This window comes from Dipodomys spectabilis, unplaced genomic scaffold, assembly GCF_019054845.1.
Source record: "Dipodomys spectabilis isolate Male_0828 unplaced genomic scaffold, ASM1905484v1 ptg000001l, whole genome shotgun sequence".
In the NCBI taxonomy this organism is placed as follows: Eukaryota; Metazoa; Chordata; class Mammalia; order Rodentia; family Heteromyidae; genus Dipodomys; species Dipodomys spectabilis.
The window spans coordinates 13,625,183-13,639,574 of record NW_024870678.1 but is presented as its reverse complement, the minus strand read 5'-3'; the positions used below and the strand labels follow the sequence as shown (position 1 = coordinate 13,639,574).

Here is a 14,392-nt window from a genome sequence, read left to right as displayed (position 1 = left end):
GCTGTGAGTATTAAGTCTGTTTCTCCCTTATTCTTCTTCCTGAGCCACTTGAAGGGCTCCTGGAGGAGATGACCATAGAATAGAAAGCCATAGGTCCTCTGGCTCAATGTCTTCTGATTCCAAGGCATGCTCTAGGGCAGACAGGTCCACAGCATTGAACGAGACAGTGATGGACAGTGAGTAGTGTTGGTATTCACTAGGCCACAGAAGACTCAGTATGTAGCATCTTCAATGCATTCAACTGTGCCAAGAGGACAATGTCATTCTCTAATTTTTCTGCTAGTCGGCATTTGATAAAAGCCTGGTTTGGGTTCTATACTCATGGACTTACTATAGGTAGTACCTCTTACAAACCCATTTGTTCCTCGATTATCCCCTCCTGGAAACATCCAGATAAGCTGACTATACCTTTCACCAATTCATTAGTAAGAACTTTATACTAGGGATGATCTCAAAGAAAATGCTTCAATAATGTAAATTGTGTGTTTTGAAGAAAAATAGCCTATGATGCCAAAGAAACTACTATCCATTTGGAATTTATTTAACTCATTTATAACACATTCTTTTTCCAGGCTTATGAAGAGTAGCCATTATTCAATGAATATTTATTGATTCACTGATTATTGTAATTCATCCTACGCCACTGATTTCAAGAAGCTTATATGCATCACCATAGAAAGAAGGAACTAAATGGTCTCAGCCTGAGGCAACCGCGTGCTAATGTCTCAATGTATCCATTCCTCCATAACTCATATACGGAAGTTTTATTAATAGTTTTGGTATTAAGAGGTAGAGCCTTTGAGAGGTGAGTATGGATTGTGGATAGAGCTCTTATGATCAGAGCCAAAGCCCTCATTTATAAGGAGATCTACAGGAGTTAGTTTGCTCATCATATATGGATGAATCCAAAATTCAGGCATATGCTAACGTTGTTGCACAGGAGACTAGTGGCTAGAAAGAGAGCAATGACTCCATGGACTTAGAAGAGAACATTTAGATGCTGATACCTGGGGTGTCTCATCTCGTAAGAGTTACCTCAAGAGCTGAGGATAAGCAAAGGGACAGTATAGAGTTTTAGATTTGGTACACCACCTGTTTTGATTTCTGATGATTCAGAAATTATTTTCTCTGTATAAAATCTCTCCTTCAACTTCCAATGTCACAGATTGAGCAGAACTCAGTCAAAAGAGTACCTGAACAGAGTGTCAGAGTTTTAAAAGGCTGACACCTTCAAACCTCCCCTCTTTTTGTCCTTTCAGGACTAGAGTTCGTTTAATTTATTTGTATTTTTATTTTATTGTCAAGGTGATGTACAGAGAGGCTACCGTTACATAAGTAAGGTAGTGAAGTTGAACTTGTTACTTTCCTCCCTCATTTTTTCACTCATTCCTTCTCCCTCACTCTCCCCACAAGTTGTACAGATCATTTCCAACATAGTGTCTTGTGAGTATTCCTGTAGAACCAGAGTTTGAATGGACAACGTGTATGCTTAAAGGAAGATACACTTCTGCCATTTTCACCATCCAATGTAATTTGCAATGCTACTTTTAAATTTTCCTTCCATAAAACATACTTAATCTACTAAAGAGTACTATATATACAGTTAATTTTTTAAATGATTTACTTAAATTAAAAAATAATAACCCCCCACTAAAACTCAATATACAAAAGAAATTAAAATGTTAAGGTATTTAATCTACTTTTCTGCTTGTTATTGTAAGAAATAGTGTTGGTTTGGTAGTATCCTCTTTAAACAGTGGTATAATAAAGATAACAATCCTGTAAGACTTAATTTTAATGTCAAAAGATAATTCCTATTGTGTAAGGCAATTCCATACTACACACAACTGATATTAGAGTTAAAGAACCTTGAAAATAATTAGATATATAATCACTTCTTAATACAATTGAAGATGTTTCAACATTAATTTGTTTGATCTAGGTGTATTAAGTATAACAGTAATTGGAAGTATCTTATTTATTGAAAAGCATAGATGCATAGAACTTGATTACACTGGTGCATCCACTGTGCTTTTATTGAATTTTGATGATATAATATAATTGTGCTAGATGCTTATAAAACAAAACTTTATGCACAAACATCCACCTTGTTAATGTTAATATATGCTAAAAAATGAATGATAGGAGAATATAAAAGGCTCTGACAGTGACAGAAGAGAGGAAGGTGAATGAAGAGAGTGAATGAGGGTGAATATGGTCTAAGTATTTTATTTGCCTATATGAAAGTTGAGCAATGAAATCAGTTGAAATTGTACTAAGTGAGAAGAAGAGATTATAAAAGAATAATAGAGATGGTGAGGTTGATAGGGTCCAGTATGATTTCATGTATGATAGGGTAGAGCATAAGCATATATAGAAATGTCACAATGAAACTTCCTTAGACAGTCAACATATGCTAATAAAAAATCTTTTTAAAATGTTGTTTCTGTAATAAATAATTGGAAAGAATGAAATGCTGCATGCAAAGTGAAATAAACATTTAAGTTTTAAGCAAATGAACATGAAAGAGGAAAGAACAGATTGAGCATATGTGAAGAGAGTCTAGTCTAAAAATAAAATGTTTTTTTTAAAAAATAATACTTGAATCAGGCTGTGACATGACCATTAGTCACAAAGAATAAAGTGTTCTCACTAATTTCTATAACTAGTTCTACATTTATACAGAAAAACTAAAGTTCTGGCTTTTCTTTTGCTCAGTGCTTTATTATCTCATTGAGAGTCAGGTGCTTATTCTTCTGTCCTACAACTATGTCACTTCTCCTACTGTAAATAAAATGTTTCCTGTAAAAATCTGGATGAATAAATACTGGTGTGCCTGATAAACTTTACATATCTATCATTTTTTCTCTCCATCTCTAATTCATTTAAATATACTTTCTATCCTTAGCTGTTCCCTTCACCCATTTTGTATGTTATTTTTTCCCCTCTCCTTCAGTACACTCCCACTCCCCCATCACTAGGATCAAGTTTTTCCCAAAACACCATTTTCCTTCCTCTGTTTCTAGATTCCATATTGTAAAAGTTCTTTTATTTTTTTATTGTAAAAATACCATACAGAGGGGTTACAATTACATGGGCAAGATAATGAGTACATTTCTTATCAAGCATTGTAGCCTCCTCCTTTGTCTCCCCTTCCCATCCATTCCCATCTCCCCCCTCCCATCAAAGTTGTAAAGTTCGTTTTTCGACATAACGATTTGTATATCTCATTGTAGCAATGAGTCCGCCTGTATCCCTATTTAAACTATTTGTTTTTTCCCTTCCCCTCCACAAATTATACCAACATCAAATACAGTGAAAACAGGGGTTATACCATGGGGGAAGGACATACAAAGCAACAAAGAAAACATCTTATAAACATGTTAGAAACAATTGCATGAAAGCAAAAACATTTGAATACTTATCTTGGGGTTCATTTCACCTAACATCAACTTATCTGACCTTTTCTGCTTGTCTCAGACATATACTTTGTTATTGCAAATAAGGGAAATCATAGGACCTATGTTTCTTTGGGCCTGGATTACTTCACTTATTATAATTTTTTCCAAGTCTTTTCATTTCCTAACAAATGGGGCAATGTCATTCTTTCTGATGGAGGCAAAGAATTTCTTTGTGTATATATACCACATTTTCTTGATCCATTCATCTACTGAGGGGCATCTGGGTTGGTTCCATATCTTAGCTATGGTAAATAATGCTGCAATAAACATAGCTGTGCTGGAAGCTTTAGTATGGTCTTGTTTGTGGTCATTTGGGTAAATGCCCAGAAGTGGGATTGCTGGGTTATAGGGGAGCGCTATGTGGAGCCTTTTGAGGAACCTCCATACTGCTTTCCAAAGTGGTTGAACAAGTTTATACTCCCATCAACAATGCAGTAAGGTTCCCTTCTGTCCACATCCCCTCCAGCATCTGTTGTTATTAGAGTTCTTGATTATAGCCATTCTAACTAGGGTGAGGTGGTATCTCAGTGTTGTTTAAATTTGCAGAAATGAACCTACAGAACTTTAGCCACCTAATCTTCAGTGAGGGAGCTAAAAAAAATAGAATGGAAGAAAGACAGCCTCTTCAGTAAATGGCACTGGCAAAATTGGTTAATTACTCGTAAAAAACTAAAGCTAGATCCCTTATATATCACCTTGCACCAGAATCAACTCCAAATGGATCAAAGACCTTGGAGTCAAAGCAGACACTCTGAAAACATTACAGGATGGAATAGAAGAAACCCTTGGCACAGGCTGAAATTTTCTTAGTAGAGACCCAGAAACACAACAAATCAAAGAAAGGTTGGACAAATGGGATTGCATGAAATTTCAGAGCTTCTGCATGGCAAAGGACATAGCTAGCAAGATCAATAGAAAGCCCACGGATAGGGAGAAGATCTTCACTAGCCATACAACGGACAAGGGTCTCAAAAAATTATATTCCCCAACAACAAATCCTCAAAGAAACAACTGCCCAATAAATAAGTGGGCTAAAGACTTAAAGAGAAACTTCTCTGAAGAGGAAAGAAGGATGGCCAATAGACACATGAAGAAATGTTCAACCTCCCCAGCCATAAAAGAAATGCAAATCCATATTGGAAAAGTTCTTAAGACACATTTCTGTTCCCTGGGCCCAAATAATAGTCTGAAAAGGAGCTAGGCAGTGTGACAGCCAATGGAGAACACAGCCAGAGAGAAAGACAGACACTCAGGATCCCAGCAGGGCTGGGGCCCATGTGAACCCAGAAGGATAGGATAAGAATGGGTGGGGGCAGGTAAAAGTTTCACCTAAAGTTGTAAAAGCTTAGGGTTATCCATCTGGTTGTGGCCTAACAGAGTAGAAATGCTACAGCATATCTTTATTTCTTTAAAAAGAAAGCTCTGCTTAAAATATTGCAGCAATCCACAATCTAGAAAATATTCTGGTAGTGTAGTGAGGTGGGAGAAAAAGCAGATGAAAGAGGATTTGAGAGTCTGGTACACAAGCAAATTTTGCACATATAGAATATATGAAATGCCGTCGTATTTCTCAACTCCTCACATAATCTGACATTTCATGGAATAAGATATGGACATTCTGTTCACTTTCAGGGAAGTATTCTGTAGGTTTTTTTGTTTGTTTTGATTGCGTTTGTTAATAGTACTGGGGCTTGAACTCAGGGACTGAGTACTGTCATTTCACATTTTTGCACAAGGCTAGCATGCTCTCACTTGAGCCACAACTCCACTTCTGGTTTTTTGAGTGGTTAACTGGAGATCAGTCTGCCCTCAGGCCAGGATCCTCAGATCTCACCCTCCCAAGTATCTACAATCAGAGGCGTAAGCCACCAGTGCAAGTCTTGACATACTTTAAGGATAACTTACTCACCACCTAGCTCAGACCCCTGACCTTGAAAACAAGAAGCAATAGTCACTGAATCACTGTAGCCATTTCTTTCTGAACATCAATCAGTCCAAGGACCTCTGACATTACCATGGTCCAGCTGAAAGTGACTCTTCTTGCTCTCCATTCAGTTCTTGAGTGAAGAAGAAGACAAGATTGGAAGAATCAGATGCACAGCAATTTAATAAAGACTTCAGTAAGAAAGGTCTCACTGTCTGAGTATATAAACAATTGGAGACTTCAAAGCTAGGGCAAGAATGATTGTTTCCCAGTGGGGTGGAGTGCCAATCAATGACTTTCATTGATGTTTTTGCTTATCATGGTCTAATGCTTCACCATTGTCCTCCAGGTGAGAACCAATAGGGAGAATTCCTGTGAAAGAAAACAATGTGGCTTACAGAATCTAGAGGTTTTACTCTTTCCATTTTTTTTAATTGTGAAAATAAGACACAGAAAGGTTACAATTACATGAGCAAGGTAATGAATACATTTTTTTATCAAGCATTGTTGCCTCCTCCTTTGTTTCCCCTTCCTATCCTATCTCATCTTCCCCTCCCCCCCCATCAGAGTTGTAAAGTTCCTTTTTCGACATAACGTCTTATACATCTCCTTGTTGCAATGGGTCATCCTCAAAACTTGTTCTGTACAGCTAGCAGCAATTCATTAAGCTTGCCTCCAACTCTAGCTGATTTTCCTTTGTAAAACACAATAAATGACATAATCATTATATGTGATCTGATAGGTGATTTTTTAAAAAAGTAAATCATTTGAAATGCTAAAAAAAAACAAGTTCCTTAAGGGAAACGTAATTTCCTTTTCATAGTGGTAATTTCATTCAGACTTTTGAAGCTCCATGTAAAATTAGGTTTTTAAATTAAAGTATCAGTTTGACTTAAAGCATAAGTAATTCATTTCCATACTGGAGCACTATTTCTTGGAGATTTATTTTAATTATACTTTATATAGTTAAAAATTAAAGAAAATATAAGATTAAAATAAAATTTCAGAGTTATTAGTTATACATGCTATCTAAGTAAGACACAAATTCTGAAAACTTTTAGTTAAATATGTTACTTTTTATTTTTAATACATATTGTTATTTTAAAGGTGATGTACAGAAGTAAAACTATCCCTCTTTGAAGATGACATGATGAATACAAGGTTATTTTTATTTCCAAAAGAAATACTTTACTTTGTTCAGCAACTAAAGTCCTCATTAACCTACCAGCAGTATTGTACTGCAGCTGATAAGCCTCCCCCTTTGATTATGCAAATAAGAATATACAGGTGGTTGCTGATTTTGAAATAACTGTACTAATTATACATTATTCCTCAGTGCCATAATAAAAATTACATGCACTTGCTATTGACATAAGAAAAACATGCAGTTTCCGGAAATGATATGGTATCAGAAACAGATGTTACTACACATTACAGGTGAATAATTTAAGGGTGAAATTGTGCTGAAGGCTCTGTCATCCATAGTAGATTTATTCATGACTTAACCCACCAGGAATCAGGACTCAATATTTGAAATATAGGTTCATCTCACGTGAGTATAAGTTTCCATTTGACACAGTTGAAATTTAATACTTATTTAGAGATAGTATACTTGCACATACATACTGTAACAATGCAAGTTGTGATAGTGCTTTTGAATGAAACAGGAGAAGAACAGTATCAACTGCAATGATTAAAACAGGATGTACTGATTCAGCTTTTATTACTTAGATAAGGTAGCAAATCCTAATAGGGTAAAATGAAATACTATCCAAATGAGAGCCATAATTTTAATTCAAAGAGTTTATTGAAATATTTTGTTAAGATAATAAGTATGTTAAAACTTTTCTAAGATACTGAGCTACACTAATAAAGAGCAATCCAAGTGATTATTTAATTTTTTAACCTAAAAGTATACTCTCTTATTAAACAAGAGACTTTTTAATTAAGGGAAAAATAATTCCTCAGATTTTATAGTTATTTCATCAAAAGCATCTGTGACAGAGTAGAGATAGGGAAGGCATATTTGTCTCTCTTCTTTTTGCATCAGTAACTCTAGGACATAGAAGAAGGCTACAGTTATGGTCGTGATATTAGCCCAAAGAAGGCCAATCAGTAATACTTTACCAACCAGAGAACAGAATTACAAAATCTCCCTAAACTAGCTGAGAGAGAAAGAACCAGAAAAACTAGGTTATCAAAAAACTGGTAACACAAACAGGAGCAAGTTTCAAGAACAAAGTATAAGCCTTGAAGGGGTTATACTTTATTTCAAATGCATTTACTCAAATTGGTTATACTTTGAGGCACAGAAATAAGGTATCAAACCTTAATATAGGTAAACCTCACAGTGTGAGCCACAGTATCAACCATCTGGAGGAATGTTTGAATGCTAAATCTGACAAAGGAGATTGTAAGAACAAGGCAATGTACTACTTGCATGTGGAACTGGCCAAGACAGCCCAGAAGTGAAAAAAGAAGCTACAAACAAGAAATATGATGAAAAGGCTGATACTTGCCCTTTTTTTAAGCCCAGAAAAGTTACAAAGATAAATGAATTATCTCATAGGACTGCAGAGCAAACAACAAAAACAATCCCTTTGGAATCAATTAATGCCTACAAATATTTACCTAAGCAACCATTCAAATACATCTGATAATTAAATACTTAAGCTCAATGAGGGGTAATATCATAACCCTATGAACACAATGTTGTTTGTGTTGGGTTTGGGCTTTCTACAGCTGTTATAACACTAAAAATTTAATAAGCAAATGTACTATCAAACATGAGTGTTCTGGGGCTGGGAAGGTGGCTCAGTGGTAGAGCGCTTGCCTTGCATGCATAAGGCCCTGGGTTCGATTCCTCAGCACCACATAAGCAAAGAGCAAAAAGCCGGAAGTGGCGCTGTGGTTCAAGTGGTAGAGCTCTAGCCTTGAGCTGAAGAGCTGAGGGACAGCGCCTAGGCCCAGAGTTCAGGCCCCACGACCAGACCCAAAAAACAAACAAAAAAAAAAAAACATGAGTGTTCCGTCCCTAGAAAGACATCTATAAATTACTCTTCCAGTGGTTCCACTGAATAATGAGGATGATAACTAGGAGGTGTGCTGTTCATTAAAGTGTTATTTTCACTGAGAGTAACCATTATGATCATTCTACCTGGGTGTGGTGACACAAACCTATAATCCCTGATACTCAAAGGGCAGAGACAAGAAGATCTGTAGTTCAAAGTAGGCTGGAATTTTCACAAAAACATATGTTTAAAACAAAAGAAAAATAAAAAGTTTGGGGATATGGATCAAGTGGTAAAGCACCTGTCTAGTACATACAAGGCTTTATGGTCATTTCCCAGGACTGTCTATACACAAAAAAAAGGAAATTCTGACTCTTTTCATGAGGGAAAACCAATGTTATACCTACTATGAGTCCGACACTAAAATCTTCTCCCTAAAAACTCGATGTGATGTGTGTGAAAATCTATTTTAGAAAACAGGAGTGCCTGAGGCTGGGTTAAAAGAAATATATGTAATAGGTGAAAAGCATCTTAGAAAGATGTAGATGAATTATATACATGTACTAATTATACCTCACAGATAACCATGAGTTGTTTTATAAGCGTAGTGGCTGTTAATCTATTATAATACTTTGTTAACCGTATTCCTTTCCAACCACCCTTGATGGAAATGTTTAATTATTACAACTATTAGAGTAAATGCATTTGAATTAAAGTAAACCATGTTGTAAATTTGATGGCCATACGCTTTGTAATGCACATGGGATTGAATACTATGTTGAAAACTGGCTGCTTTAGGAATAAAAAATAGCTTATAGCAGAGTAGCTAAAACCTAACAAGTGTCTAGCAAGAATACTTGATTCAATTATTACAAAAATAAGTACTCTTACATGAATGAACTGAGCTGTGGATACAGTGAAGTCTTGATTTAAAATGTGAGGCTACTGAACAGATGTCAGCAATTCTGACTGAAGCTGTTGAAAAAGTTTGCCGATAGAAATTATGGCTCATAGGATTGTGTTAAAGAAGCCATTTTTCTTCCACAATGACCTATCATGCCTCAAAATTGCCCTCATAATCAGGCAGCCCTACAGCTATGGATTATGCTGAGTTGTCCTTCAGCTTAGGACCAAAAAAAATCAGCAATAAATACTGCTCACATTCTACCTGCAGCATTGTCTAAATGAAGGTAAATAAGGCATTCATGCAGGAAATTAACACATGGCAGAAAATAATACTGAGCTCCAGGGTAAAATTCAGTCTTGTGTCAAAGTAAAAATTAATGACTATACCTTAGAATGTAAAATCTGCAAAAGTATCTTATTAATGTTATTCAGAACTTTACTCCTGGGGCCATCTTCTTGAAAATATTTATATTTTAATTTTATCATGCTTTTAAACACATTCTTTACTGCCTAGGTCTAACCTTGATTTTCCACTTATTTATTAAATCTCACTAATATTATGAATCTTTCTATTAATATTAGTCATTCTTGTGGCCATACTTGCTCCTCTGATTTAGAAAGTAAATGAATATTCTGTTCCAATCTGCTCAATTCCCCTATTTTATATGTGGAAAATACTTTTTCATGACCACATCCGTAAACACATCTCAAATTATTGAACCAGCTAGACAACTGTGCTAAGGGCTTATCAGCAAGATGTAAAAAAAAAAAAGCAAATAATCTAATTTTATAAACACATAAAAGGATGCTGTTAATAAAATTTATTCTACAGTGCTACAATCTTGATGCTCTGGGGTTGCTGTGGAGGATCCCAGAATACAGGGAGTATATATTAAAGCTGAAACCTAAAAGGAGCATCTATGAGGAAGAAATTGTGGGAAAGGAAGCTAGCACACAAAAACATTTCATGGCTGAAATATGACAGCAGAGGAATGAATTAGTGCCACAGATGTAAGTGACAACTGCAATGAGACCTTTTCTAATTATTTTATCTAGGCTTTTTTTTTCTGAACTCTAAGCCAAAGTAACAAATGTCTAAAGGTGCTCCTAGAAGTCTTGCAAACCAATTAAGCATTCTACTTGATGTTGCTTTGCTGCCTGATTACAATGACCTTTGTCTTTGAAATACCATCATATATAACGCACACCCACATCATACACAGAAATGTGTTTATGCAATACAGGGTTAGTTAGGTGAATCTTGTGCATTCTGGGTTTCTACATGATTTTTGCCAGTAGTGGTAAGCCCTTCTGAATAAACTAGAACTTCTGCCTTTGAGAAACAAACTACTAACATTTTCAGCCAACAGAGCTTTAAAATTGTATTTTGAATTAATTTTTTCCAGTGTATGTTTCTCTTGCTGTTGTGTCTTTTTTCTGATACCTATTTTGTATTCTGATAATCATTAATTCCCCTAACCACTGAGAAATAGACGTAACACCTGCTACCAAAGAACAAAGGCAGGGCACAGTGCTGGATATCAGCATGGAGACGGCTGCAGGTTTTTCAAGGGAACGGTAAAGATCATCAAGAAATTTAGTACAGGTTGAAGTTTTATGATGCCATGAAGAGTATCACTGACTTCCCTGGAATCTGGAAGACTGAGATTGAAGAATACGTAAATGAATAATGCCTGCAAAACTGTGCCCAGAGGAATCAAGACTTGAGGAACTGAAGGAAAACTGAAGACAGAATGCATCCTCATTGAACCTATGCCAGTTTTCTAACTGTGGATCCTGATCTATTACAGTGATGAAATCTATTTTGTTGACTCATGACCTCTTTTTCATGAAATGAAAGAATAAAATTCAATAAAACCAAAATACTACAGCACATCATTCACAGTAAACTATTTGCCATACAACTTTTGCTTCATTATAATTTAAGTTACAGTATGTCGTATAATGTCTATCCATGGGGAAAAATTTTTTAATGTATTAAAAGCTACTAGCCTAAGCAGAAACTAGCTTAAGTAGTGCTGAGATGGCATTCATATATTTTGGAATCTATTCCCCAAAGTAAATGGGCTATGAGGATATAGAAATGGGTCATCTGATGTTAAAAATCTCACCTTGAGGTCTAATGCAGGTGAAAGAATCCCTTTGCTGCTGTACATTAATGGCTGGTATGACTAGTTGAACACTAAACACCTTTGTGCTAATGCTAACACTCTTCACAGCTGTATTTATCTGATTCAGGTTCCTCATTGTATTTCCTCTGTATGACTTCACTGAGAAGAAAAGCTTGTCCAGAACCCAAACTCTCAACTGGAGCCTTAACATTCTTCCTACATGATTCATGTCTTTCACTTTCATTGCCCAGATGTTTTTACTTACACTTCTAAAGTTTGATTAGTGAGATGCTTTTAAAAGGAACAACAGCCACAATGCCCACCAGCTTATTCTCAGAATTCCCTTTTGCCATGTCCTCAACACTAAAATTTTATTTCTTCCCAGACAAGGCTGCACTTCACTGTGCTCTTGAATATTTTTCAGCAACATTAATGACTGCTCTGCTGGTCACAGGCCTAACCTTTCATACTGGCTTGTCTTTTTTTGTTTAATTCTTTTTGATGAGGAGGGGGGTTACAGTTATATAAGTAAGATAATTAGTACATTTCTTTTTAAACACTGTTACCCTCTCCCTCATTTTCTCCAATTTACTCCTCCTCTTCCTTCTTCTCCTCTTCCTCCTCTTCTTCTTCTTTTGCCAGTCTGGGGCTTGAACTCAGGGCCTGGGCACTGTCCCTGAGATTTTTGGCTCAAGGCTAACACTCTACCACTTGAAAGCCACAGAGCCACTTCCAGCTTTTGCTGATTATTTATTATTGAGGAATCAAATCCAGAGCTTCTTGCAGTGCAATGCTAACATTCCTCCATAAACAGCTACTGCTTGAGTCCTAATATCCAGGCTGAGTTGACAATTTCCAGCCTTTCCATGATTTTTTTTTTTTTTTAAGGTCATGAGGTTTGAACTCAGGGCCTGGTTACTGTCTCTATGCTTTTTTGCTTAAGTCTAGTACCCTATCACTTTGAGTCTCAGTTCCACCTCCAGTTTTCTGGTGATTAATCAGAGATTAGATTCTCACAGGCTTTCTTGCAAGGGCTGGCTCTGAATTGAGATCCTCAGATTGCAGCCTCCTGCGCAGTTAGAATGATTACAAGTGTGAGCCAGTGATGCCTTAGGATGAATTCCACAGTAAAAATTTGCCATTTTCTGAGTCTGCATTAAAAAAGAAACTTTTTCTTTTTTTTAGAATCATTCTTTTGATGGGTTTTGGTTTCATGACACTACAGATTGTTCTATCTGTGGACACTTGGCTGAAAATTTTAGAAAAAGAAAGCAGTAATAGTGAGTATATAGTACCCAAATAAACAGGTACGAAATGAAAATGATTTTGTAGCTTGTTTCTATGGTATTTAAACTTTCAACTTTTCTTCTTTTTTACATGTTTTCATTAAACAAAAAACAGTATGTCTTTTGGGATTATCATATTACTCTCTTTTTAATGTTTTCCCTTAGTGTTAGAAATGCGTTTATTCAATTCTAAGCCATGAAATTTGAGTGAAGATAGCTTTAGGCTGCAAACAACAGAAACCCCAGCTCACAGTAGGTTAAACGGGTTTATTTTTCTTACCAAACAAGATTGGATGAAAGTACATGAGTTGCTATTCCTGGGTCAGCAACTTAAACATCTCAGGGCTGACATTTCTCAGATTCTCTTCACTTCATTTCCTCACAAAGATGTGTGCATTGGATCCAGGCTTGGGGCACAAGGGGAACACGGGAGCTAGAAGGATATTGCAAGCCATTTTTGACCCCATTTATGAGGAAAAACAAATCCTTAAGAAACACTTTCAACAGCCAAACTGGGTCACATGGCCATCTGTCCCTTCAAAGAAAGCTGTTAAATTAAAGGGAAAGATTGTTAAAACTAACAATGTATTCCTCAGGTCAGGTACATTGACACCTAGAAAAAAGATCTGGGTTCTTTTAAGAATGAGAGCAGAGAGAAAAAGGGCAAATATTTTCTCTCAATGTATGGAAGCTAGATCTAAATTATAAAATATGTAAAAACATACATAGGTCATCTGTAAATATAAATTGAGATACTGATAGAAGTCTGGGATATTCAGGGGATGTTTGTAATGGTGTAACACCTTCAAACAACTAAGTTTGTAGTCTAATACTACAATGCCAAGACATAGAACATATGTTGTACAAAGTGGAGGTCAAGTTGGACAGTGGGGCAGAACAATGATGAGAGAAAGGGTGGGTGAATACAGACATAAAATTCAATGTACATATGTGAAAATGGAACTAAGTAAGTTAAGGATATGGGCTGGGTTGGGAGAAATGGAGGAGGACAATAGAAGGGGGATCGAGAGGCATTGTATTCAAATGTTGACATGTTGATCTGAAATTCCTTTGTACTACTTAAAGATACCAAAGAAAAAAAAGAATGAGGACAGAGCAAACTAGTTATTATAGTTATTAAATAAGGAATCATCAGAGTTTGCCACTCCTAGCTAGAAAGTCAAGGGATCAAAGGAATATAGGTATTTACTGTCTTTTTTTTCATAAACAGGTGAGTGCTTACACAAACTTACAAACACTGGCATCACAAACCATTTTTTGTGTTTATGTGATGGCTAAACAGTTTGCAAGAAATATCATTGTTTCCACATACAGTGGCATATTTCTTGTTACTATATAAACTAGAGCAAATGTATTGCCCACGCAAGGTCTGAATCTCAACTTCTAAAAAGAGAGCACTCCAAATCCATTAAAATATTACTGTACTTAGCATTGGAATACTTGAATTCTACTTTCAACCATCTTTGTCTCTTTAATTAAAGAGAAATCCTGGTGAAATCAAAACCTGTTTCTACAAATCAGCGAGTTTCAGTGAGAACTAGATAGGACTTAATGATGAATTTTTTGTAAAGTATGTTTGCAAATCTCCAGGGAAGATTAGGAAGTGATTCCTGCAGTCTAGACAGAGATTCAAGCCACATTTTAAAAATAC

At 36.0% G+C, this 14,392-nt stretch overlaps 1 protein-coding gene across 1 annotated transcript in view; it reads right to left on the bottom strand.

Moving 5' to 3' along the window:
- The window catches only part of Nkain2 (sodium/potassium transporting ATPase interacting 2), an 864,427-nt gene that overhangs the window by 724,752 nt on the left and 125,283 nt on the right, over positions 1–14,392 (bottom strand). The window lies entirely within an intron of this gene.